Consider the following 27,120-nt stretch of genomic DNA (forward strand, 5'->3'; position numbering starts at 1 on the left):
TTTAAAGGAAAAATGCAAATATATAAATATGGGATTTGCTGAGTCTCAACTTGGTGCCTCATTAAAAAACCTTTTCAGGAAAAAGAGTGCATCCAATGATGAGATCTTTTATCTTTTCTAACTGTAGTACCTTCTGAGGTTGCAGGCGTGCCATGACCTGGGAAGCTCTCGTCCATCGAGTTCAGACAGTCTGTAGTAGCCCTTTCCAAGTACTTCTACCACTCGGTAGGGTCCTGGTGCGCAGAAATTGTGATTACACTTTGATTATGTAAAATTCATTGCTCTTTCTTTCCCTGGCAATGGCGCCAAAAACATGATGCCAATACCATGGTTCACAACTTTGCACAACTAACCAGCAAGTGCACTGGGTCATCCAAGTAATACCTTACGTGAGTAAGGGTCGAATCCCACGGAGATTGTTGGTATGAAGCAAGCTATGGTCACCTTGTAAATCTCAGTCAGGCGGATATAAAATAGTAATGGGGTTTTTGAAAATAATTAATAAAATAGGGATAGAAATACTTATGTAAATCAATGTTGAGAATTTCAGATAAGCGAATAGAGATGCTTTCGTTCCTCTGAACCTCTGCTTTTCTGCTATCTTCATCTAATCAGTCTTACTCCTTTCCATGGCTGGCTTTATGTAATGCATCACCATTGTCAATGGCTACTTTCGGTCTTCTCTCGGGAAAATGATCCAAATGCCCTGTCACGACACGGCTAATCGTCTGGAGGCATCACCCTTGTCAATGGTTACATCCTATCCTCTCAGTGAAAATGGTCAACGCACCCTGTCACGGCACAGCTATTCATCTGTTGGTTCTCGATCATGCTGGAATAGGATTTACTATCCTTTTGCGTCTGTCACTACGCCCAGCAATCGCGAGTTTGAAGCTCGTCACAGTGATTTAATCATTGAATCCTACTTGAAATACCACAGACAAGGTTTAGACTTTCCGGATTCTCTTGAATGCCGCCATCATTCTAGCTTACACCACGAAAATTCTGATTAAAAGATCTAAGAGATACTCATTCAGTCGAAGGTAGAACGGAAGTGGTTGTCAGGCACGCGTTCATAGGGAATGATGATGATTGTCACGTTCATCACATTCAGGTTGAAGTGCGAATGAATATCTTAGAAGCGAAATAAGATGATTTGAATAGAAAACAGTAGTACTTTACATTAATCTTTGAGGAACAACAGAGCTCCACACCTTAATCTATACAGTGTAGAAACTCTACCGTTTGAAAATACATAAGTGAAAGGTCCAGGCATGGCCGAGATGGCCAGCCCCCAAAACGTGATCTAAGATAGCATACAACTGATCAAAGATGTCTAATACAATAGTAAAAGGTCCTATTTATAATAAACTTGCTACTAGGGTTTACAGAAGTAAGTAATTGATGCATAAATCCACTTCCGGGGCCCACTTGGTGTGTGCTTGGGCTGAGCTTGAAGTCTACACGTGGAGAGGTCATTCTTGGAGTTGGACACCACCTTTTATGCCATTTTGGGCGTTGAACTCCACTTTGCAACTTGTTTCTGGCGCTGGACGCCAGAATCGGGCAGAGAGCTGGCATTGAATGCCAATTTGCGTCATCTAAACTTCAGCAAAGTATAGATTATTATATATTTCTGGAAAGCCCAGGATGTCTACTTTCCAACGCAATTGGAAGCGCGCCATTTTGAGTTATGTAGCTCAAGAAAATTCACTTTGAGTGCAGGGAGGTCAGAATCCAACAGCATCAGCAGTCCTTCTTCAACCTCTGAATCTGATTTTTGCTCAAGTCCCTCAATTTCAGCCAGAAAATACCTGAAATCACAGAAAAATACACAAACTCATAGTAAAGTCCAGAAATGTGAATTTAACATAAAAACTAATGAAAACATCCCTTAAAGTAACCAGATCATACTAAAAACGTACTAAAAACAATGCCAAAAAGCGTATAAATTATCCGCTCATCACAACACCAAACTTAAATTGTTGCTTGTCCCCAAGCAACTGAAAATCAAATAGGATAAAAAGAAGAGAGTATACTATAAATTCCAAACTATCAATGAAACATAGCTCCAATTAAATGAGCGGGACTTATAGCTTTTTGCCTCTTGAATAGTTTTGGCATCTCACTTTATCCATTGAAGTTCAGAATGATTGGCATCTATAGGAACTCAAAGTTTAGATAGTGTTATTGACTCTCCTAGTTCAGTATGATGATTCTTGAACATAGCTGTTTTATGAGTCTTGGCCGTGGCCCTAAGCACTTTGTTTTCCAGTATTACCACCGGATACATAAATGCCACAGACACATAATTGGGTGAACCTCTTCAGATTGTGACTCAGCTTTGCTAAAATCCCCAATTAGAGGTGTCCAGGGTTCTTAAGCACACTCTTTTTTTGATTTGGACCTTGACTTTAACCGCTCAGTCTCAAGTTTTCACTTGACACCTACACGCCACAAGCACATGGTTAGGGACAGCTTGGTTTAGCCGCTTAGACCAGGATTTTATTCCTTTCGGCCCTCCTATCCACTGATGCTCAAAGCCTTGGGATCCTTTTTATTTGCCCTTGCCTTTTGGTTTTAAGGGTTATTGGCTTTTTGCTCTTGCCTCTTGGTTTTAAGAGCTTTTGGCTTTTTCTGCTTGCTTTTTCTTTTTTTCTTTCTATTTTTTTTCACCTATTTTTTTTTTCTACAAGCTTTGTTCTTTGCTGCTTTTTCTTGCTTCAAGAATCATTTTTATGATTTTTTAGATTATCAAATAACATGTCTCCTAGTCATCATTCTTTCAAGAGCCAACATATTTAACATTCTTAAGCAACAACTTCAAAAGACATATGCATTGTTCAAGCATACATTCAGAAAACAAGAAGCATTGTCACCACATCAATATAATTAAGCTAAGTTCAAGGATAAATTCAAAACTCATGTACTTCTTGTTCTTTTGAATTAAAACATTTTTCATTTAAGAGAGGTGATGGATTCATAGGACATTCATAACTTTAAGACATAGTTACTAACTACTAATGATCATGTAATGAAGACACAAACATAGATAAGCACATAACATAGAAAATGAAAAACAGAAGAAATAAGAACAAGGAATGAATCCACCTTAGTGATTGTGGCGTTTCCTTCTTGAGGAACCAATGATGTCCTTGAGCTCTTCTATGTCTCTTCCTTGTCTTTGTTGCTCCTCCCTCATTGCTTTTTGATCTTCTCTTATCTCATGAAGGATGATGTAGTGCTCTTGATGTTTCACCCTTAGTTGTCCCATATTGGAACTCAATTCTCCTAGGGAGGTGTTGATTTGCTCCCAATAGTTTTGTGGAGGAAAATGCATTTGAGGCATCTCTGGGATCTCATGGTGATGAGCTTCATACGCCTCTTGAGCTCCATGAATGGGCTCTCTTGCTTGCTCCATCTTTTTCTTAGTGATGGGCTTGTCCTCTTTAATGAGGATATCTTCCTCTATGTCAATCCCAGCCGAATTGCATAGGTGGCAAATGAGGTGAGGAAAGGCTAACCTTGCCATAGTGGAGGACTTGTCAGCCACCTTGTAGAGTTCTTGAGGTATAATCTCATGAACTTCCACCTCTTCTCCAATCATGATGCTATGGATCATGATGGCCCGGTCTATAGTAACTTCAGACCGGTTGCTAGTGGGAATGATTGAGCATTGAATGAACTCCAACCATCCTCTAGCTACAGGCTTAAGGTCCAGTCTTCTTAGTTGAACCGGTTTGCCTTTTGAGTCAATTTTCCATTGAGCTCCTTCTACACATATGTCCATAAGGACTTGGTCCAACCTTTGATCAAAGTTGACTCTTCTAGTATAGGGGCGTGCGTTCTCTTCCATGTTTGGCAAGTTGAACGCCAACCTCACATTTTCCAGACTAAAATCTAAGTATTTCCCCCGAACCATTGTAACATAGTTCTTTGGATCTAGGTTCTTACTTTGATCATGGTTCTTGGTGATCCATGCATTGGCATAGAACTCTAGAACCATTAGGATGCCGACTTGTTGGATGGGATTTGTTAGAACTTCCCAACCTCTTCTTTGAATTTTATGTCGGATCTCCGGATACTCATTTCTTTTGAGTTTGAAAGGGACCTCGGGGATCACCTTCTTCTTGGCCACAACATCATAGAAGTGGTCTTGATGGGCTTTGGAGATGAACCTTTCCATCTCGCATGACTCGGAGGTGGAAGCTTTTGTCTTTTCTTTTCCTTTTCTAGAGGATTCTCCGGTCTTAGGTGCCATCAATGGTAATGGAAAAACAAAAAGCTTATGCTTTTACCACACCAAACTTAGAATTTTGCTCGCCCTCGAGCAAGAGAAGAAAAGAATAGATGAAGAAGAAGAAGAAATGGAGGAGAGGGAGAAGGGGTTGTGTTTCAGCCAAGAAGAGAAGAGAGGGTTGTGTTGTGTGAAAATGAGGAAGAATGGAGGGTTATATATAGGGATGGGAGGAGGGTGGAGGTTCGGCCATTTAGGGTGGGTTTGGGTGGGAAATTGATTTTGAATTTTGAAGGTAGGTGGAGTTTATGAGGTAGGTTTATGGGGATGAGTGGATGGATGTGAGTGGTGAGGAGGTGATGGGGAAGAGGGATTGAGGTGATTGGTGAAGGGTTTTGTGGGGTCCACAGATCCTGAGGTGTTCAAGGATTTACAACCTTGCACCAAATTAGGCATGTAAAATGCCCTTGCACACAACCCTGGGCGTTCAGTGCCAGGTTGGTGCCCATTTTGGGCGTTCAACGCCCATTTGTTGCCCATTTCTGGCGGTGAACGCCAGAACCATGCTTGTTCTGGGTGTTCAGCGCCAGCTCCTCTCCAGGGTGCAATTCTGGCGTTCAGCGCCCAGATAATGCCCATTTTGGGCATTCAGCGCCCAGATACTGCCCATTTTGGGCGTTCAGCGCCAGAACCATGCTCTGTTCTGGCGTTGAACGCCAGGCAGATGCTTCCTCCAGGGTGTGATTTTTCTTCTGCTGTTTTTGATTCCGTTTTCAATTTTTATATTTATTTTGTGACTCCACATGATCATGAACCTATAAAGACATATAACTAAGAAAAATATAATTAGATAGATAAAAATTGGGTTGCCTCCCAACAAGCGCTTCTTTAATGTCAATAGCTTGACAGTGGGCTCTCGTGGAGCCTCACAGATGTGCAGAGCTTTGTTGAGACCTCCCAACACCAAACTTAGAGTTTGGATATGGGGGTTTGACACCAAACTTAGAGTTTGGTTGTGGCCTCCCAACACCAAACTTAGAGTTTGACTGTGGGGGTTTTTGTTGACTCTGCTTTGAGAGAAGCTTTTTCTGCTTCCTCTCCATGGATGCAGAGAGAGATCCTTGAGTTGTAAACACAAGGTTGTCCTTATTTAATTGAAGGATCAATTATCCTCTGTCCACATCAATCACAGCTCTTACTGTGGCTAGGAAAGGCCTTCCTAGGATGATGGATTCATCCTCTTCCTTTCCAGTGTCTAGGACTATGAAATCAGCAGGGATGTAAAGGCCTTCAACCTTTACTAACACGTCCTCTACTTGTCCATAAGCCTGTTTTCTTGAATTGTCTGCCATCTCTAATGAGATTTTAGCAGATTTCACCCCATAAATTCCCAGTTTCTCTATTACAGAGAGGGGCATGAGGTTTATTCCTGAACCAAGGTCACACAGAGCCTTAAAGATCATGGTGCCTATGGTACAAGGTATTATGAACTTTCCAGGATCCTGTTTCTTCTGAGGCAATGTCAGTTGATCCAAATCACTTAGTTCATTGGTGAACAAGGGAGGTTCATCTTCCCAAGTCTCAATACCAAATAATTTGGCATTCAGCTTCATGATTGCACCAAGGAACTTGGCAGCTTGCTCTTCAGTGACATCTTCATTCTCTTCAGAAGAAGAATACTCATCAGAGCTCATGAAGGGCATAAGGAGGTTCAATGGAATCTCTATGGTCTCTAGATAAGCCTCAGATTCCTTTGGTTCCTCAGAGGGAAACTCCTTATTGATCACTGGACGTCCCAGGAGGACTTCCTCACTGGGATTCACGTCCTTCTCCTCTCTTGTGGGTTCGGCCATGGTATTTAATTCAATGGCCTTGCACTCTCCTTTTGGATTCTCTTCTGTATTACTTGGAAGAGTACTAGGAGGGATTTCAGTGATCCTTTTACTCAGCTGGCCCACTTGTGCTTCCAAATTTCTAATGGAGGACCTTGTTTCATTCATGAAACTCATAGTAGCCTTAGATAGATCAGAGACTAAATTTGCTAAGCTAGATGGATTCTGCTCAGAATTCTCTGTCTGTTGCTGAGTGGATGGTAGAAAAGGCTTGCTATTGCTAAACCTGTTTCTTCCACCATTATTAAATCCTTGTTGAGGCTTTTGATCCTTCCATGAGAGATTTGGGTGATTTCTCCATGATGGATTATAGGTGTTTCCATATGGTTCACCCATGTAATTTACCTCTGCTATTGCAGGGTTCTCAGGATCATAAGCTTCTTCTTCAGAAGATGCCTCTTGAGTACTGTTGGATGCAGCTTGCATTCCATTCAGACTCTGAGAAATCATATTGACTTGCTGAGTCAATATTTTATTCTGAGGCAATATGGCATTCAGAGTATCAATTTCAAGAACTCCCTTCTTCATAGGCGTCCCATTACTCACAGGGTTCCTCTCAGAAGTGTACAGAAACTGGTTATTAGCAACCATGTCAATGAGTTCTTGAGCTTCTGCAGGCGTTTTCTTTAGGTGAATGGATCCACCTGTAGAAGTATCCAATGACATCTTTGATAGCTCAGATAAACCATCATAGAATATATCCAGGATGGTCCATTCTGAAAGCATGTCAGAAGGACACTTTTTGGTCAGCTGCTTGTATCTTTCCCAAGCTTCATAGAGGGATTCACCTTCTTTCTGTCTGAAGGTTTGAACGTCCAATCTAAGCTTGCTCAGCTTTTGAGGAGGAAAGAACTTGGCTAAGAAATCCGTGACCAGCTTGTCCCAAGAGTTCAGGCTATCTCTGGGTTGAGAATCCAACCACACTCTAGCTCTGTCTCTTACAGCAAAAGGGAAAATCATGAGCCTGTAGACTTCAGGATCTACTCCATTAGTCTTAACAGTATCACATATCTGCAAGAATTCAGTTAAGAACTGAAAAGGATCTTCAGATAGAAGTCCATGGAACTTGCAGTTCTGATGCATCAGAGAAACTAGCTGAGGTTTCAGCTCAAAGTTGTTTGCTCCGATGGCAGGAATGGAGATGCTTCTTCCATGTAAATTGGAATTAGGTGCAGTAAAGTCACCAAGCATCCTCCTTGCATTATTATTATTTTCGGCTGCCATCTCCTCTTCCTGTTTGAAAATTTATGAAAGGTTATCTCTGGATTGTTGTAATTTAGCTTCTCTTAGTTTCCTCTTTAGAGTCCTTTCAGGTTCTGGATCTGCTTCAACAAGAATATTCTTGTCCTTGCTCCTGCTCATATGACAAAGAAGAGGGCACAGAAAAATAATAATAATAATAATAATAATAATAATAATAATAATAATAATAATAATAATAATAATAATAATAATAATAATAATAATAATAATAATAATAGGGATCCTTTATACCACAGTATAGAGGTCCTTGTGTGAGTGGAAGAAAGGAAGGGGATAAAGAATGTAATGTAAGGAAAGAAACACAAGGGTGAGGAGAGCAGAGATGTGAGATGAGGAGATGTGTTAGTAGATGAATAAATAATTAGAAGGAGATGAGAGAGGGAAAATTTCGAAAATAATTTTTGAAAAAGAGTTAGTAATTTTCGAAAATGGTTTTTGAAAAAGGTTAGTAATTTTTTCGAAAATAAAAAATCAAAAATTAAAATAATTAGTTAATTAAAAAGAATTTTTGAAAAAGAGGGAGATATTTTCGAAAATTAGAAAGAGAGAAAGTTAGTTAGGTAGTTTTGAAAAAGATAAGAAACAAATAAAAAGTTAGTTAGTTAGTTGAAACAAATTTTGAAAATCAATTTTGAAAAGATAAGAAGATAGGAAGATAGAAAAGATATTTTGAAATCAAATTTTTTTAAAAAAAGATAAGATAAGGAGATATTTTTGGAAAGATATGATTGAAATTAGTTTTGAAAAAGATTTGATTTTTAAAATCACAATTAATGACTTGATTCACAAGAAATCACAAGATATGATTCTAGAACTCAAAGTTTGAATCTTTCTTAACAAGTAAGTAACAAACTTGAAATTTTTGAATCAAAACATTAATTGTTATTGTTATTTTCGAAAATTTGATATAAAAATAAGAAAAAGATTTTTGAAAAATATTTTTAAAATTTTCGAAAATAACTAAGAAAAATGAAAAAGATTTGATTTTTGAAAAAGATTTTGAAAAAGATAAGATTTTTAAATTGAAAATTTGATTTGACTCATAAAAACAACTAGATTTTTAAAAATTTTTGAAAAAGTCAAATCTAATTTTTGAAATTTTAAGAGAGAAAAAGGGAAAGGTATTTTTTTATTTTTGAATTTTTATGATGAGAGAGAAAAACAAGAAAAATGATGCAATGCATGAAAGTTATGGATCAAAACAATGAATGCATGCAAGAATGCTATGAATGCCAAGATGAACACCAAGAACACTATGAAGATCATGATGAACATCAAGAACGCATTTTTGAAAAATTTTTAATGCAAAAAAAACATGCAAGACACCAAACTTAGAATTCTTTAATGCTTAGACATAAAGAATTCAGGAATGCATATGAAAAACAAGAAAAGACACAAAACATGCAAATGCAAAGATCAAACAAGAAGACTTACCAAGAACAACTTGAAGATCATGAAGAACACTATGAATGCATGAATTTTTCGAAAAATGCAAGATGAATATGCAATTGACACCAAACTTATAACATGACTCAAGACTCAAACAAGAAACACAAAAAATATTTTTGATTTTTATGATTTTCTAATTTTTTTGTATTTTATTTTATTTTATTTTTTTTTGAAAACAAAGGAGAAAATTTTGAAAGATTTTTGAAGATTTTTTTGAAAACAAAACAAAAAGAAAATTACCTAATCTGAGCAACAAGATGAACCGTCAGTTGTCCAAACTCGAACAATCCCCGGCAACGGCGCAAAAAACTTGGTGCGCAGAAATTGTGATTACACTTTGATTATGTAAAATTCATTGCTCTTTCTTTCCCTGGCAATGGCGCCAAAAACATGATGCCAATACCACGGTTCACAACGTCGCACAACTAACCAGCAAGTGCACTGGGTCGTCCAAGTAATACCTTACGTGAGTAAGGGTCGAATCCCACGGAGATTGTTGGTATGAAGCAAGCTATGGTCACCTTGTAAATCTCAGTCAGGCGGATATAAAATAGTAATAGGGTTTTCGAAAATAATTAATAAAATAGGGATAAAAATACTTATGTAAATCAATGGTGAGAATTTCAGATAAGCGAATAGAGATGCTTTCGTTCCTCTGAACCTCTGCTTTCCTGCTATCTTCATCCAATCAGTCTTACTCCTTTCCATGGCTGGCTTTATGTAATGCATCACCATTGTCAATGGCTACTTTCGGTCTTCTCTCGGGAAAATGATCCAAATGCCCTGTCACGGCACGGCTAATCGTCTGGAGGCATCACCCTTGTCAATGGTTACATCCTATCCTCTTAGTGAAAATAGTCAACGCACCCTATCACGGCACGGCTATTCATCTGTCGATTCTCGATCATGCTGGAATAGGATTTACTATCCTTTTGCGTTTGTCACTACGCCCAGCAATCGCGAGTTTGAAGCTCGTCACAGTTATTCAATCATTGAATCCTACTCAGAATACCACAGACAAGGTTTAGACTTTCCGGATTCTCTTGAATGCCGCCAGCTTTCCCTCTCCTGGTCGAGTTATTCCGATACTATTTCAGATTAGGATGAGATCATTTTCTGCGAAACTTCTCGGCACTACCTTTTGATTATATCTGGAAGCCATTCGGCATTTTAGAGCTTCTTCCCTGATCCGAGCTCTTTCTCGGATTTTCGGTAACAAGTCGAGCTCTTCTCTTTGAAGTTGGGAGTTTGCTCCCTCATTGTAGTGAACTACTCTGGGCGACCCTTCCTTAATCTCTGCTGGAATCATTGCCTCTATTCCGTATGCTAATCGGAAGGGGGATTCCTTCGTGGTGGAATGTGGCGTTGTTCGATATGCCCACAGGACATGTGGAAGCTCTTCTGCCCAGGCTCCCTTTGCATCTTGTAATCTCCGTTTTAATCCGGCCAATATGACTTTGTTAGCAGCTTCGGCTTGCCCATTGGCTTGTGGATGTTCGACGGAGGTGTACTGGTGCTTTATATTCAAGTCGGCTACTAGTTTTCTGAAGCCTGCATCTGTGAATTGAGTGCCATTGTCTGTGGTTATTGAATATGGAACCTCGAACCTTGTGACAATGTTTCTATATAAGAATTTCCGGCTTCTTTGAGTGGTGGCATTGGCCAGGGGCTCTGCCTCGATCCACTTTGTAAAGTAATCTACCCCTACTATGAGGAATTTAACTTGTCCTGATCCCTGTGGGAATGGGCCGAGAAGATCAAGTCCCCATTTTGCAAACGGCCAAGGCGAGGTCACGCTGATGAGCTCTTCTGGCGAGGCAATGTGAAAGTTGGCATGTTTCTGACATTGTGGGCATGTCTTTACAAATTCTGTGGCTTCTTTCTGTAGAGTTGGCCAATAAAATCCCGCCCAGAGTACTTTTTTGGCGAGAGCTCGTGCTCCGAGATGATTGCCACAAATACCGCCGTGTATTTCTTCTAGCACTTCCTTTGTGTTGGAGGTTGGCACACATTTTAGTAAAGGTGTTGAGATTCCTCTTTTATACAGGATGTTATTTATGATGGTGTAGTACTGTGCCTCCCTTTTTAACGTCTTTGCCTCCTTTTCTTCTGTGGGGAGCGTTCCTGTTCTGAGGTAGTTGGCTATAGGGGTCATCCATCCTTGGTCCTGACTTGTTATGGTCAAGATTTTTTTCTCTTCTGAGATTGACGGGTTCTGCAACATTTCCTGGATGAGGCTTCTATTGTTGCCCCCTGGTTTGGTGCTGGCTAGTTTTGAGAGTGCGTCAGCTCGGGCATTTTGTTCGCGGGGTATGTGGCAGATCTTACACTCCCCTATTTGTCCGAGCTGTTCCTTGGTTTTTTCCAAATACTTTTTCATAGTGGGATCTTTGGCTTGGTAGCTCCCTGTTATTTGTGATGTAACCACTTGTGAATCGCTGTAAATGTTGAGTTTTTGAGCTCTGACTTCTTTAGCCAGCTTCAAACCAGCTAATAATGCTTCATATTCCGCCTGGTTGTTTGTGGCCGGGAACCCGAACTTGAGGGAGAGCTCAACCTGGGTACCTTGGTTGCTTTCTATTATCACGCCCGCACCGCTTCCAGTTTTGTTTGAAGAACCGTCCATGTAAAGGTTCCATTCTGTGGGGGTTTCTAGGGCATCTATGAATTCTGCGATAAAATCGGCCAAATACTGTGATTTGATGGCTATCCGAGCTTCATATTGGAGGTCAAACTCTGACAACTCGACTGCCCATTGTAGAATTCTGCCTGCTAGATCTGTTTTTTGCAATATTCCTTTTATGGGCTGGTTAGTTCGAACCTTAATGGTGTGAGCTGGAAGTACGGGCGGAGTCGTCGAGACGTTAGGATAAGAGTATAGGCAAATTTTTCTATTTTCTGGTAATTCAGCTCGGATCCCTGTAGTGCCTTGCTAATGAAGTAGACGTGTTGTTGCCCATTTTTGTCTTCTCTGACTAGTGCTGAGGCTATTGCCCGACTCCCTACTGCGAGATATAATATGAGTGGTTCTCCTTCTCGTGGTCGAGATAAGATAGGTGGCCGTCCTAAGAACTCCTTGAAGTCTTTGAATGCTTGCTCACATTCTGTCGTCCATTCAATCTGTTTTTCCTTTCTTAAAGTAGCATAGAAGGGGAGAGATCTTATCGCGGCTCCTACTAAGAATCGGGATAGGGCGGCCAATCACCCGTTGAGTTGTTGTACTTCTTTGACACAGGTTGGGGTCTTCATGTTGAGTATGGCTTGACATTTGTCTGGGTTTGCTTCAATTCCCCTTTGTGTGAGCATGAAGCCTAAGAATTTGCCTGCTTCTACTACGAAGGTACATTTTGCGGGATTGAGTCGCATGTTGTGTTTCCTTATGGTGTCAAACACTTGAGCCAGGTCGGATAATAATGTATCTTCGGTTTGTGTTTTTATTAACATGTCTTCCACATAGACCTCCATGATCTTTCCGATGTGATCCAAAAAAACTTTATTCATTAGTCTTTGATAAGTAGCTCCTGTGTTCTTGAGACCGAAGGGCATCACGATGTAACAGTTGTTTGCCTTTGGTGTTAAAAACGAGGTCTTTTCTTGGTCTGGTGGATACATGGGGATTTGGATGTATCCTGAATACGCGTCCATAAACGAGAGATATTTATATCCAGAGGAAGCATCTACCAGGGCGTCAATACTTGGGAGCGGGTATGGATCTTTTGGGCAAGCTTTGTTGAGATCAGTGTAATCGGTGCACATTCGCCACTTCCCATTCGATTTTTTCACCAAGACGACGTTGGCTACCATAGTGGGTATTTAACTTCTCTTATAAATCCAGCTCCCAGTAGTGCCTGTACTTGCTCTTCCACAGCCTGGGATCGCTCTCGCCCAAGCTTTCTTCATCTCTGCTGTACTGGTCGAGATCCTGGGTAGACCGCCAACTTGTGGCACATTAGCTTAGGGTCTATGCCTGGCATGTCCGCGGCTTTCCATGCAAAGAGGTCAACATTATTTCGCAAGAATTGTATTAGCAATTCTTTTGAATCTCCTTTGAGGATTGTGCCGATATTAGTTGTTTTTTCCGAGGTGTCCCCGATCTGAATTCTTTCTATCTCGCCCTCTGGTTGGGGGCGAAGATCTTCTCGTCGTTGAACTCCGCCCAACTCAATTGCGTGGAACTCTTCTCCTTTGCCTCTGAGGTTTAGGCTTTCGTTATAACAGCGACGTGCCATCTTTTGGTCAGCTTTTATCGTGGCTATCCCTTTTGGAGTTGGGAACTTCATACATAGGTGTGGGGTCGATACTATTGTGCCGAGTTGGTTGAGTGTTGTCCGACCTATGAGAGCATTGTAAGCTGAACTTACATCGACCACGATGTAGTCTATTTTGAGGGTCCTGGATTGGTCTCCTTTTCCGAAGGTTGTATGTAGTGATATATATCCTAGTGGTCAAACCGGGGTATCTCCTAACCCGAATAGACTGTTTGGATATGCCTTAAGTTCTTTTTCTTCTAAGCCGAGTTTATCAAAGGCTGTCTTGAATAATATGTCGGCAGAACTCCTTTGGTCTATTAAGGTGCGGTGTAGGTTGGCGTTTGCCAATATGATGGTGATGACCATGGGATCGTCGTGTCCTGTGATGATGCCGGATGCGTCCTTCTTAGTGAATGTTATCGCTGGGATGTTGAGTGCTTCCTCCTCTCCTTCGACATGACATACTTCTTTGAGATACCTTTTGTGGGAAGATTTGGAGATCCCTCCTGCTGCGAATCCGCCATGTATCATGTGGACGTGTCTTTCTGGTGTCCGAGGTGATCGTTCTCCTCGTTTGGTATCTTCATCCCTTCGTCTTTTTCTTTGATCATCATCTCGGGTGGCCAGGAATCGATCTAATTTTCCTTCCCTCACCAATTTTTCTATGATATTTTTCAAGTCGAAGCATTCGTTGGTGGCGTGTCCTCTGACCCGATGATATTCACGATATTCCTTCTGATTTCCTCCTCCTCTTTTTCCTTTGGGGGGCCGTGCTGGGGGAATCTTTTCTGTATGGCAGACCTCCTTGTATATTTCGACTAGGGATGCTCTGAGGGGAGTATAATTATGGTATTTTTTAATTTTCTCCCCTTGTCGGTCTTCTTTCTTTTTGTCTTTATCTCGGTAGGGGTTCCCAGATTTTGAGGTTTCTCCTAATCAAGCGTTTTCTTCCATGTTGATGTATTTTTTTGCTCGCTCCTGTACTTCATCTAATGATGTAGGGTACTTCTTTGATATAGATTGGCTAAATGGCCCCTCTCGTAGGCCATTGATGAGTCCCATAATGGCGGCCTCTGTTGGTAAGCTTTGTATGTCCATGCATGTTTTGTTGAATCTTTCCATGTAGTTGCGGAGGCTCTCCCGATCTCCTTGCTTGATCCCCAGTAGACTGGGGGTGTGCTTGGCTTTATCTTTCTGAATGGAGAATCTGGCCAGGAACTTTTTGGCCAGGTCGTCGAAATTTGGGATGGACTTTGGAGGTAAGTTGTCGAACCATTGGATTGCTGTCTTTGTGAGAGTTGTTGGGAAAGCTTTGCAGTGAACGGCGTCTGAGGCGTCGGTAAGGTACATTCTGCTTCTGAAATTGCTGAGATGGTGGTTGGGATCTGTGGTGCCATCATATAAAGTCATATCTGGGAGTTTGAAGTCCTTTGGGATTTTGGTTTTCATGATCTCTCTGGTGAATGGATCCTGTTTTTTACGTGAGCTTTCCTCAGGAGTGATCCGAGGGGCCTTCGATTTGAGATCGGCTTCCAATTGCTGTAATTTTTCTTCCAATTCTCGACGTCGTCGTATCTCTCTTTGTAGATCCTTCCCGATTTCTCGTTGTTGTTGGGTTTCTTTTTCAAGTTGCTTCAAGAGATCTTGAAGTACTTCTATCGCCCCCGGGTTTGCTGGATTTTTGTCTCCGTTGGATTCTGGGGTGTCGTTTAGTGGGGTGTCCGCATTTTTGTGCGGCGTTCTATTTTCTAGATCTGAATTGTGATCGTTATCATGGTAATCCGCCATGGTATTGGGATGACTTCCAGGTTTCCCGCAACGGCACCAATGTTCCAAGGGTTACTTGAAGCTATAGGTCGATCTCGGACGAGATCCTCAGTGGTGGTCGGAACCGATGTGTCCGGCTGGTGAATGGAGGCCGGAGATGGTACGCCCGACTTGTTTGGACTTGGACGTGCTGCTGATCCTCTGTCACCGAAGGGTGGGGGGTACCTGCAAGAGACTCCGATGCTTAAGTTAGCGTGGGTATTAAACAGGTGTTATGTAGAATCAGAGTATGAGTTATACCTGGGTGCTCCAGTGTATTTATAGTGGTTGTAGAGTGACCTTTCTAGATAAGATAAGTTAGTTATCTTATCCTATCTTTATCTTTGAGTTGAGGTCAGCTTATCTTCAAGGGAACCGCCCTTATCTCTATAGGTTTGGACGACCTGTGGATTTGGGTCGTGTTCCTCTATTTGGGCCCTTTATTGGGCTTTTCTGTCGATTTGGCCAACCTCTTTGAGAAGAGGTCGAATAGCCTGACCTGAAGAGGTCGGTCGCTTTGTCGCCAATCATCCCGGGTCGGGTAACTCGACCCAGGGTGTGAACAGTAGGATTGGATAGGTGAATGGTGTTTGGGGAAGAGGTGTGGATGTGATTGGTCAAGGGTATTTGGGGAAGAGTGTTATGGAAAGGTGTGAAGAGGAGAAAAAGAGAGGTGGGGTAGGTGGGGATCTGTGGGGTCCACAGATCCTGAGGTGTCAAGGAATTTGGGTCCCTACACCATTCTGGCGTTTAAACGCCAATTGTGTGCCAATTCTGGCGTTTAACGCCAGCTCTGCTACCTTTTCTGGCATTAAACGCCAGTTTGATGCCCCTTTCTAGCATTTAACGCCAGAAGCTAGACACCCTTTTCTGGCGTTAAACGCCAGTCTGTCTGCCTATTCTGGCGTTTAACGCGAGCCTTCAGCCAGACACCCTTTTTTGGTGTTAAACGCCAGTCTGCCTGGCAATTCTGGTGGTTAACATCCAAAATGCTTCCAGACTTGGCGTTAAACGCCCATTCTGCTATCCTTACTGGCGTTTAAACGCCAGTAAGCCTGTCCTCCAGGGTGTGCTATTTTTGATGATGTTTTTTATTCCGCTTTAATTCTGCAGTTATTTTTGTGACTCCACATGATCATCTACCTAAAGGAAACATAAAATAACAATGGAAAACAAATAAATATAATTAAACAAAATTGGGTTGCCTCCCAATAAGCGCTTCTTTACTGTCAATAGCTTGACAGTGAGCTCTTAGAGAGATTCACAGAGACTCAGAGCTTAATGGTGGCCTCCCAACACCAAACTTAGAAGTTGAGTGTGGGGGCTCTATTTGACTCTGTATTGAGAGAAGCTTTTCATGCTTCCTCTCCATGGTTACAGAAGAAGATCCTTGAGCCTTAAACACAAGGTAGTCCTCATTCAATTGAAGGACTAACTCTCCTGTGTCCACATCAATCACAGCTCTTGTTGTGGCTAGGAAGGGTCTTCCAAGGATAATAGATTCATCCTCATCCTTCCCAGTGTCTAGGATTATGAAATCAGCAGGGATGCACAGGCCTTCAACCTTCACTAAGGCATCCTCTATATGTCCATAAGCCTGTTTCATTGATTTGTCTGCCAATTCTAGTGAGAATCTTACAGCTTGTACCTCAAAGATCCCTAGTTTCTCCATTACAGAGAGTGGCATGAGCTTTATTCCTGACCACCCCATGTCACACAGAGCCTTTTCAAAGGTCATGGTGCCTATGGTACAACGTATTAAGAACTTTTCGGGATCCGGTTTCTTCTGAGGTAATTTCAGTTGAGCCAAGCTCTTTAGTTCATTGATGAGCAATGGAGGTTCATCCTCCCAAGTCTCATTACCAAATAGCTTGGCATTTAGCTTCATGATTTCTTCTAGATACAGAGCAACTTGCTCTTCAATAATGTCTTCATTATCTTCAAAGGAAGGATACTCATCAGAGCTCATGAATGAGGAAACTCCTTAGTGGCCAGTGGACGTCCATTGAGGTCTTCCTCACTGGAAATCACTGCCTTTCCCTCCTCTACAGGTTCGGCCATATTGGACAGATTGATGGCCTTGCACTCTCTTCTTTGGATTCATTGCACCCAACATTCACAGGTTTGAAGCTCTTCACAGTTATCCCTTCCCAGATCCTACTCAAAATACCACAGACAAGGTTTAGACTTTCCGGATCTCAGGAATGCTGCCAATGGTTCTAGCCTATACCACGAAGGTTCTAATCTCAGATTCAGATGCTCTGTTGTCAGGAGAGATGATGTGAATCTTTGATTAGAAACCGAAGAGAATATACTCTGGCTGTCATCCAATGACTATGTTGAACATCATGTAGACCGCTTGTGGTTGTCAGGCACGCGGATCTTGGCTAAGCGAGTATCGAAGATAGTGGGTGATTGTCACGGGTCAGCCCTTCATTCTGACTTAACTGGATTAAGTACAAGAGTATATCTTGGAGAAGAAGTAGGCATGAATTGAAAAAAAACAATAGTACTTGCATTAATTCATGAAGAACAGTAGAGCTCCATGTAACGACCCAACTTCTAGCATGTCTAGATCATACTAGAAATCGAATGTTACCAACTTGTTTTTCCTTTTTGTATTATTAATTAATAAATATAAGCCTGTACATTGTTAAAACCCCGCGAATTTTTACAAGTAAATTTTTTTTAACAAGAATAATTTAAAGTCGCATACCTTCCATATATCAAGGGATAATTAAACGTTCACATACATAAGACAAAAGATAACAGAATATGGAACAACACACTATAATATACATCATGTTACAGAAGTGGCTCAGTTATATAAGCATAGAGCTATAGTACAGCACCCCTAAGTCAGTGACTCATATAGTATATACATATATGTACATAAGACGCCCCAGGGCCTGGCCTGTCCAAAAGCCCCTAAGTTGGCACCCAGGCTAGCCTAACTCTATGATATGCCTATTCCCTCTAATCATGCTAACGAAAGTGAGGGAGACACTCTAATGTACTGAAGTTAGACTAGGCGTCTCAAAAAGTCTCCTCAATCCTGGTCCAGAGTACCTCACGGAAAATCACCGGGCGAATGGTGATGCTCGCCTGCTGGTGCCTCGCCTGGCTCATCATCATCGTTGTCAGAGGAGATAACTATGAAGTTAGGATCTTCTTCTGGATCTTCTTCTTTCTCGTCCTCTTCTTCTGCCGGAGTGATAGCAGAGGAACCACTGCTGGCCACAGGAACCATAAAAGGATAGCTACCAAACAAAATACAGTCTGGAGAAGGAGGTGGCGCCTCCATGATCTGATCATACTCATGTCCCTGTTGCTCATCAAAGACAGGAGGCTCGATCGGCTCAGGTAAAGGATCAAGCTCGGGTGGCAACACAGGAACACCCCACTCATCAAGGACAAAAGGTGCAGGAGGTGCCTCATGGATAAGCTGGGCAAGTATAGGCTCATCAGGTAGAGGAGGTTCAGGTGGAGGAGGATGGTCAGGTGGAGGTGGCATCTGCTCCTCAGGATGAGGTATCCCAGGTCCACCGGGGTGTAAACAAGATAAAGGAAAGTCATAGGGTGCATCAGGATTAAAGTATGCTGTCCTAATAGGGTACTGGAAAGGTCTACCACGAACTACATAATTACAGATACGAGGTACCGCACAGTAGATGTAATACTCACCACGCACCGGGTCCTCGTGGATGTACGGTGGATCAATCTCGTAAAATAGGACTCCCGTGTCCATCTGTAGAGGTGTAAGGGGTAAGAACTGGGGAGTTCTTAGTAAGGTCGGGGTTTACAGTTAAGTTCATTTATAATGTCCGTGGTCATAGAAGTATAAATAAATGTAGAGTAATATGTACATAACGGCAACATAAACTAACACATGAACAGGAGAGAAAATAGGAAATAAATGCACATTCACACATTAACATGCAATCACACAGTTATGCTCAAACAAACAAGGACAAGAACACAAGAAGATTAGCAATAAATAATGCACAAACAAGTATGATGCATGTCTATCCCTACTGCAGGTAATGAGATCATTTGTCGGTTTCAACCCGCACCCGACGCAATCCGACCCTCCAGGTCAGATAAGGCCTTCCCAGAACTTAATCCCAGATTAAGTACCGCATACCCTCTACCAAGTACTCTCAACTTGCAGGGCTGGTATTTGCTCAGGTCTTAATATACCGCAGGTATACGAGTCAGCCCTCTACCAAGCATTCAGCTTGCAGGGCTGGTACTACTCTACCGTAGCCTGTCTGGGAAGCAACATCACAATACGGGCGTCCCCGCATAACATTCACAAGCATTGCCCGAAGGCTCATAATTCACATATAACCATACTCTCCATCACTTAGCAATCATCATAAATCAAGCATTAGAACATCACAGAAAGCTCATTTTACAATTCTTTGTTTACTTTGTAAAGTCAGTACACATTTATATCACTTTTAACTCCTTTTCTTTTTAACTTAAACACAGGTTTCAAAATCTTATTTCTTTACCTCATATACCTCTATATCTTCTCTTATACCTCTTCTTAGGTGTTCAGTAAAGGAAATTAGAGAATTCTGGACTCAAATCTGCCTTCCTGAGGCTTTCAGGGAAAACTGTCTTTTTATCAATATTTTATTATTATTAATAAAATAATATTATTATTAAAATAATATTAATAATAAAATAATATGTTAATATTTTATTATTAAAATAATAATATTTTATTTAACTTTCAGAAATTGCATTTTGACCCCCGGACTTCTTGGAAATAGCACTTTGACCCCTATAACTTTTAATATTTGCACTTTAGCCCCTCAACTTCAGATTAATTAATTTTCAACCCCAAACTTTTTAATAATTGCATTTCGACCCCAAAACTCCTTGAATACACGTTTTCATGTTCTTCCAAAAACCAAACACATTTTTTTTTTTCAAAAGTTCATCAGATTTCTGCTTGATTTTCAGCTAGTTTTTCAATCTTTTCGGAAACCGATTTGAACCCGATTTTTATCAAACCAAAGAGAAACTTTTCAGCCATCAAATACACATCAAATAAGCGTCAAAAATCATGATTTTCATGGCTGGAATGTCACGTTTTTCTGCAGCACCAACAGCCACTTCAAAACCATCATAAACATGATTTTCAAGCATTAAACAACAAGTTTCCATGATCAAACCCTCACACATACACCCAAAATCAAATCTCAAGCAATAAGATCTGGTTTAACACTTCAAGAACACAGCCAATCATTGATTAATTTACCAAACCTTACCTCCTTTGCTGCTGTCCGAGATTGCACCAAAAACAAGCTTCTAGAAGAACTTTTACGCCTATTTTAACATAAAAAAAAACTTTAGAATCTTATGAACCATGAAGGCTGAAGCTTCATGATGATGAAAAAAAGGTTTTCCTCACCTTAAGGTAACTAGAAATCACGTTTTCTTGGAGCTTTTCCTAAGAAAGAACATGAAGAAAACATCATTCACTTAAGGAACCACCATGGCCGAATCTTCAAGGAGGAGGAGCAGCCTTCATACCTTGATTTACTCCATGAAAAGTGACATAGAAATGAAGAGGAGGAAGAGGTGAACACTTTGGTAAGATTAGATTTTTGATAGGGGTTTCGGTTTGAGAAAGAACGGAGAAAGTAGCTCAGGTGTTCATGGAAGCTTCATGGTTTTCTTTCATGGTGTTCTAAGCTTTTCCAAGAACAAAAATGATAGCCAAGCTGTCCTAGGGAGGCCGTGGCTTTTGGATGATGATTATCCAAAAGGATAATTACTAAAGTTGGATGTATTAGAACTTAAGTAATTACACTACTAATGGATAAACATTAAGTTACTTAGTGTAAATGACACTAGTAACTGGATAATCATAAGAATAAAAGATATATGATGAAGCATTAGCAGTGCTAAGTTCATCTAAGAATGCCGGTATTATCCGTTACCGGTAGATTTCAAGCTTAGTTATTATATTACTAAACATAGATCAACATTAATCACAGTAGAGAAGATAATAATATAATATTCTAAATAAGATAATAATATATGAATATTATTTTAATATAATTTTTCTCTCGAAATTCGTGACCGGCTCGTCACATAGAGACTAATCACGGAAATCAGAATTTTGAAATTCGGGCCCGAAGTGGCTCAAAAACGCAACTCTTCGCGACGTGCCTACTTAGATTAGGAGAGGTGTCCTGTGCAATCAAGCTGCTGACTCAGCAGCTTGATGACGCAGCACCTGTGCAGTGGAGGTGCTTATATGCATAGAAATTCCTAAAAATTCTGTAAAAATTCCGTTTGATCCTGAAAAAGCGCCGTTTCTTCGGGGCTAGGCCATTACATTCTACCCTCCTAAGAAAATTTTGTCCTCAAAATTTCAATTACCTGAAAAGAGAAACAGGTAGTCTGTTCTCATCTTGTCTTCCAGCTCCCATGTGTACTCTTCAGTTCCAGTTTGTCCCCATGCTACCTTAACCAATGATACTGTCTTGTCTCTAAGCTGTTTGTCACTTCATTCCACAATCCTGACTGGTAGGGTTTGATATGTCAAGTCAGCTCGCAACTATACTGTCTCTGGTTGTAAAACGTGGCTTTCGTCGTGATTATACTTTTTGAGTTGTGAAACATGAAAAACATCATGAAGGTTTGACAAATAAGGAGGGAGAGCTACTTGGTATGCTACTGGACCGACTCTTTTAAGAATTTGAAAAGGACCTAAATATCGTGGATTCAATTTCTTAGTCCTAGGAGCTCTACCTATTCCAGTCGTAGGTGTCACTCTTAAGAAGATATGGTCACCTTCGTTAAATTCTAAGGGCCTACGCCTAATATCTGCATAGCTCTTTTGTCGACTTTGGCCAGTTTGAATCTTCTCTTGGATATGCTTAATTCGTTCAGTAGTTTCTTGTACCAAGTCTGGCCCCAAAATCCTGCTTTCCTCCTTGTCATACCAGCATAATGGTTATTGACACTTTCTTTCGTAGAGGGCCTTATATGGTGCCATTCCGATACTCTGTTGATAACTGTTGTTGTAAGCAAATTCAATCAATGGCAAGTATTTGTCCCAGTTACCCTGTTGGTCCATTACGCAAGATCTCAACATATCTTCCAAGGTACGAATTGTTCGTTCTGTCTGTCCATCAGTCTGTGGGTGATATGCTGTACTTAAGTGCAACTTCGTCCCAAAAGCTTTCTGTAGAGCTCCCCAAAATCTAGAAGTAAACCTTGGATCCCTGTCTGACACAATTGATGAAGGTATTCCATGCAATCGTATTATCTCCTGAATGTATAACTGGGCGAGTTTCTCCAAGCTGTGACCAATTTGAATTGGTAGAAAATGCGCTAATTTTGTCAATCGATCTATAATTACCCAAATTGCATCATGCCCAGCAGAGGTTCTTGGTAACCCAGTAACAAAATCCATCGTAATCTCTTCCCATTTCCATTGTGGTATCTCCAATGGTTGCAGGGTTCCAGGTGGTTTTTGATGTTCCACCTTAATCTTCTGGCAAGTGAGACACTTTGAAACATACATTGCTATATCTTTCTTCATTCCTGGCCACCAGAACATCTTCTTTAGATCTTGGTACATTTTAGTCGTTCTGGGATGGATAGAAAATCTGCTTTCATGAGCTTCGGTCAGAATGTTCTTTCTCAAGTCCTCCTGAGCAGGTACACAAATTCTATTCCTATATCTCCATATTCCCTCTTTATCTTGGCGTACTTCTTCCGGCTGATCTGCCTTCATCCGTGTTAACAATGTCAGCATTCCTGAATTCTGGGCTTGAGCTTGCTAATAGCTATCTTAAAGTCAGATGTTAATTGTAGTCGCGCCATAACAACTCCTCTTGATGTCTCTCTCATTCTTAATTTTAAGTTTTCAAAGGCTGAGATCATTTCTTCTTCCTTGATCATCATCCAGGATATGCCCAAACTCTTCCGACTCAAAGCATCTACGACTACATTTGCCTTCCCAGGATGATAGCTCAACTTAAAATCATAATCTTTTAAGAATTCCATCCATCGCCTCTGCCTCATATTAAGGTCTTACTGATCAAAGATATACTTCAAACTCTTATGATCAGAGAAGACTTCAAATTGGGCTCCGTACAAATAGTGCCTCCAAATCTTAAGTGCAAAGACCACTGCTGCTAATTCCAAATCATGTGTCGGATAGTTCCTTTCGTGAGGTCTTAGTTGTCTTGAAGCATAAGCTACCACATTCCTATGCTGCATTAATACACATCCAAGTCCCTTAGAAGAAGCATCTCAATACACCTCAAAAGGTTCCTGTGGGTCTGGTAACACCAAAACTGGCGCCGTCGTCAACTTTTCCTTTAAAGTTTCAAAGCTTTCTTCACACTTCTCTGTCCACTCAAACGGAACTTCCTTCCTAGTAAGGCGAGTCAAAGGTAAAGCTATCTGTGAAAAACCCTTGATAAACCGCCGATAGTATCCTACTAACCCCAAGAAACTACGAACTTCTGTAACTGTCTTGGGTTGCTTCCATTGTACTACGGCCTCAATCTTTAAAGGATCTACAGTTATTCCATCTCGTGTGATCACATGTCCCAAGAATGCCACTTCTGTCGCCCAAAACTCACATTTCGACAACTTCGCGTATAGCTTCCGTGCTCTTAATATTTGCAACACAATCCTCAAATGCTTTCCATGTTCTTCTTCTGTCTTGGACTAGATGTGGATATCATCTATAAAGACTACCACAAACTGATCTAGATACGGACGAAAAATGCGATTCATATAATCCATGAATACAGCAGGAGCATTAGTCAGTCCAAAGGACATAACCGTATACTCATAGTGACCGTACCTAGTTCGAAAGGCAGTCTTAGGTATATCTGATTCCTTCACCCGGATTTGATGGTAACCTGGCCGCAAATCAATCTTCGAGAATACTGTCGCACCTCTCAGCTGGTCCATCAGATCATCTATCCTTGGGAGTGGATACTTGTTCTTGATTGTGATCTTGTTCAATTGGCGATAATCCACACATAACCTCATTCCACCATCCTTCTTCTTTACTAGTAACACTGGAGCTCTCCATGGTGATACACTCGGACGAATAAACTTCTTCCCCAGCAATTCATTCAACTGCTTCTTTAACTCTGCTAGTTCCAATGGTGACATCCGATATAGTGCTATAGAAATTGGTCCGGCTCCAAGAACTAGATCAATACTAAACTCTATCTCTCTCTGAGGTGGAAACTCAGGTATATCATCCGGAAAAACATCAGGAAACTCCTTCACCACTCGGATTTGCTCCAAGTCTTGTTCATTAGTTTCGGAGCTAGCCGATAGTAGAACGTAACCCTCTAACCCACTATTACTAGAAATAACTCTTAGGGAATTCAAATAGAAAGTATAAGACTCAACTGGTTCAGTGTGCATTTCAGATGATGGAAATGTAGCAATTCGTTTAAAACAATCAAGGAAAACATGATGCTTGGACAACCAATCTAAACCTAAGATAATATCTAAACCACACAAAGGCAAACAAACCAGGTCATGTATAAAAGTCCTAGCCTCAATAACAAAAGGCACCTGTTGACATACTTGACTAGTCAAGGCATTTTGAGATGTGGGTGTACGAACAATTAGATTATAATCTAACATGGTGAAATCTAATCCCAACTCATGCGCAACAGTCTCAGAAATAAATGAATGTGATGTACCAGAGTCATACAGTACAGTTAAGAGTCGAGATTTGACATAACACTGACCTTGAATTAGGGAGTCTGATTTCATTGCGTCATCAGCAGTCATAGCAAACACACGTCCTTGCTGTCGCGGCCTATCTATTCCTTGTACTGGCTTCTTCGGATAGTCCTTAGCCATATGTCCAGGCTGACCACAAGAAAAACAGATAACGCCTGTAAGCTGACAAGGTCTACCTCCATGCTCCTTTCTGCACTGCCTATATACTGGTTGCATCTGCGCCTGCTGAGGTCGCTTACCCATATCCTGTCTCATTCTTCCTCCATTCTCTCCTGTAGGACGTGCATGAACATTTCTATTCTGATTGTACCTTCGTGAAGGCATTGCTCCCTGCTTAAAATTCCTTCCCTGAGGAGCTGTATACCGATTATAATTCTAAAAAGAAGATCCTGGGCGATTCATCCGAGCTGCAGCTATCTTCTTAGCACAGTCCTCTACTAGCTGACTCTTATTAACCAACTCCACAAAATTCTGTATTTCCAATGGAACCACTGAGTTCAACAAATCTTCACGGAGTCCTCCTTCAAATTTCAAACATTTCCACTCTTCGAAATCTGTTGGATTCCCTTGACAAACCTTGGAAAAATGACATAAATCTTCAAACTTCCTTGTATACTCAGCAACAGACATACTTCCCTGTTTTAACTGCATCAACTCCATCTCCTTTGCCTCACGAGTAGCTCTAGGAAAGTACTTCTTATAGAACTCTTCTTTAAAAATATCCCACAAAATATTACCCTCATCTTGCTGTAGTAAACGTTGAATGCCCTGCCACCAGTGCTGAGCATCCCCTTCCAACATATAAGTAGCAAATTCTACATACTGTTCTTCCGGGACATGCTGTGCCCTCAAGGACCTTTCTATGCCTCGGAACCAATTATCAGCTTCAGTTGCTACAGTCGTACCCTTGAACTTCGGTGGATTAACTTTCAAGAAAGCAGCTAATGTCAAAGGCCTATCATGATTCATGTTATCTCCATCACCGTTCCCACCATTCTCACCATTACGGTCATTGTTACGCTCTCCATTACGTTCCCCCAGACGGTTAACTGCTCGGGTAGTAGCAGTCGCCGTTTCACGCACAGCCTCAGCCATAGCGTGAATCGCAGCAAACAAATTATCATCGTTTTGTGGCAGATTGTTAACAGTAGACCCTTCCCGATCGCTACGTCTCCGTGGAGGCATCCTGATTCTGTTCATACCAAACAATCAATACCAAGGTGATCAGTCTTAATACCTCAAGTTGGGCCTGAACATTATCAGAATGAAAGCACAAAGACATTCATGCAACACATATCACATAGATACCCTATAAGCATGAGACACACCACAGAGCATGCAATAAAGCATGATTCAGTCCATTCCCCAGGCTCTAACAGGAAGAACCGCTCTGATACCAAATTGTAACGATCCAACTTCTAGCATGTCTAGATCATACTAGAAATCGAATGTTACCAACTTGTTTTTCCTTTTTGTATTATTAATTAATAAATATAAGCATGTACGTTGTTAAAACCCCGCGAATTTTTACAAGTAAATTTTTTTTAACAAGAATAATTTAAAGTCGCATACCTTCCATATATCAAGGGATAATTAAACGTTCACATACATAAGATAAAAGATAACAGAATATGGAATAACACACTATAATATACATCATGTTACAGAAGCGGCTCAGTTATATAAGCATAGAGCTATAGTACAGCACCCCTAAGTCAGTGACTCATATAGTATATACATATATGTACATAAGACGCCCCAGGGCCTGGCCTGTCCAAAAGCCCCTAAGTTGGCACCCAGGCTAGCCTAACTCTATGATATGCCTATTCCCTCTAATCATGCTAACAAAAGTGAGGGAGACACTCTAATGTACTGAAGTTAGACTAGGCGTCTCAAAAAGTCTCCTCAATCCTGGTCCAGAGTACCTCACGGAAAATCACCGGGCGAATGGTGATGCTCGCCTGCTGGCGCCTCGCCTGGCTCATCATCATCGCTGTCAGAGGAGATAACTATGAAGTTAGGATCTTCCTCTGGATCGTCTTCTTCCTCGTCCTCTTCTTCTGCCGGAGTGATAGCAGAGGAACCACTGCTGGCCACAGGAACCATAAAAGGATAGCTACCAAACAAAATACAGTATGGAGAAGGAGGTGGCGCCTCCATGATCTGATCATACTCATGTCCCTGCTGCTCATCAAAGACAGGAGGCTCGATCGGCTCAGGTAAAGGATCAAGCTCGGGTGGCAACACAGGAACACTGATGACAAGCCATCTTAGCCTAGTTTCACTAGCCTTTTTCTTTTGTTTTCAATTGATTTTATGCACTTTCTTAAGCCATAAGCAAGCCAATTGGGTAGATTTCCATGTTTCCTTTGATTCAATCAACCATGTATGAATTCATGCACTTTCATGAGATTTTATGCTATAATTGTCATATATTATGAAAGAAACACAATCTCATGATTTGGGACAT

At 41.1% G+C, this 27,120-nt stretch overlaps 1 non-coding gene across 1 annotated transcript; it reads left to right on the top strand.

The window, feature by feature from the left end:
* The first annotated feature begins 6,849 nt into the window (after positions 1-6,849).
* LOC112762017 (small nucleolar RNA R71) lies at positions 6,850-6,957 on the top strand. Its single transcript, XR_003182379.1, has one exon. It is a non-coding gene; the product is annotated as a small nucleolar RNA R71 (small nucleolar RNA).
* The last annotated feature ends 20,163 nt before the right edge of the window (positions 6,958-27,120 follow it).

Source organism: Arachis hypogaea, chromosome 16 (assembly GCF_003086295.3).
Source record: "Arachis hypogaea cultivar Tifrunner chromosome 16, arahy.Tifrunner.gnm2.J5K5, whole genome shotgun sequence".
In the NCBI taxonomy this organism is placed as follows: Eukaryota; Viridiplantae; Streptophyta; class Magnoliopsida; order Fabales; family Fabaceae; genus Arachis; species Arachis hypogaea.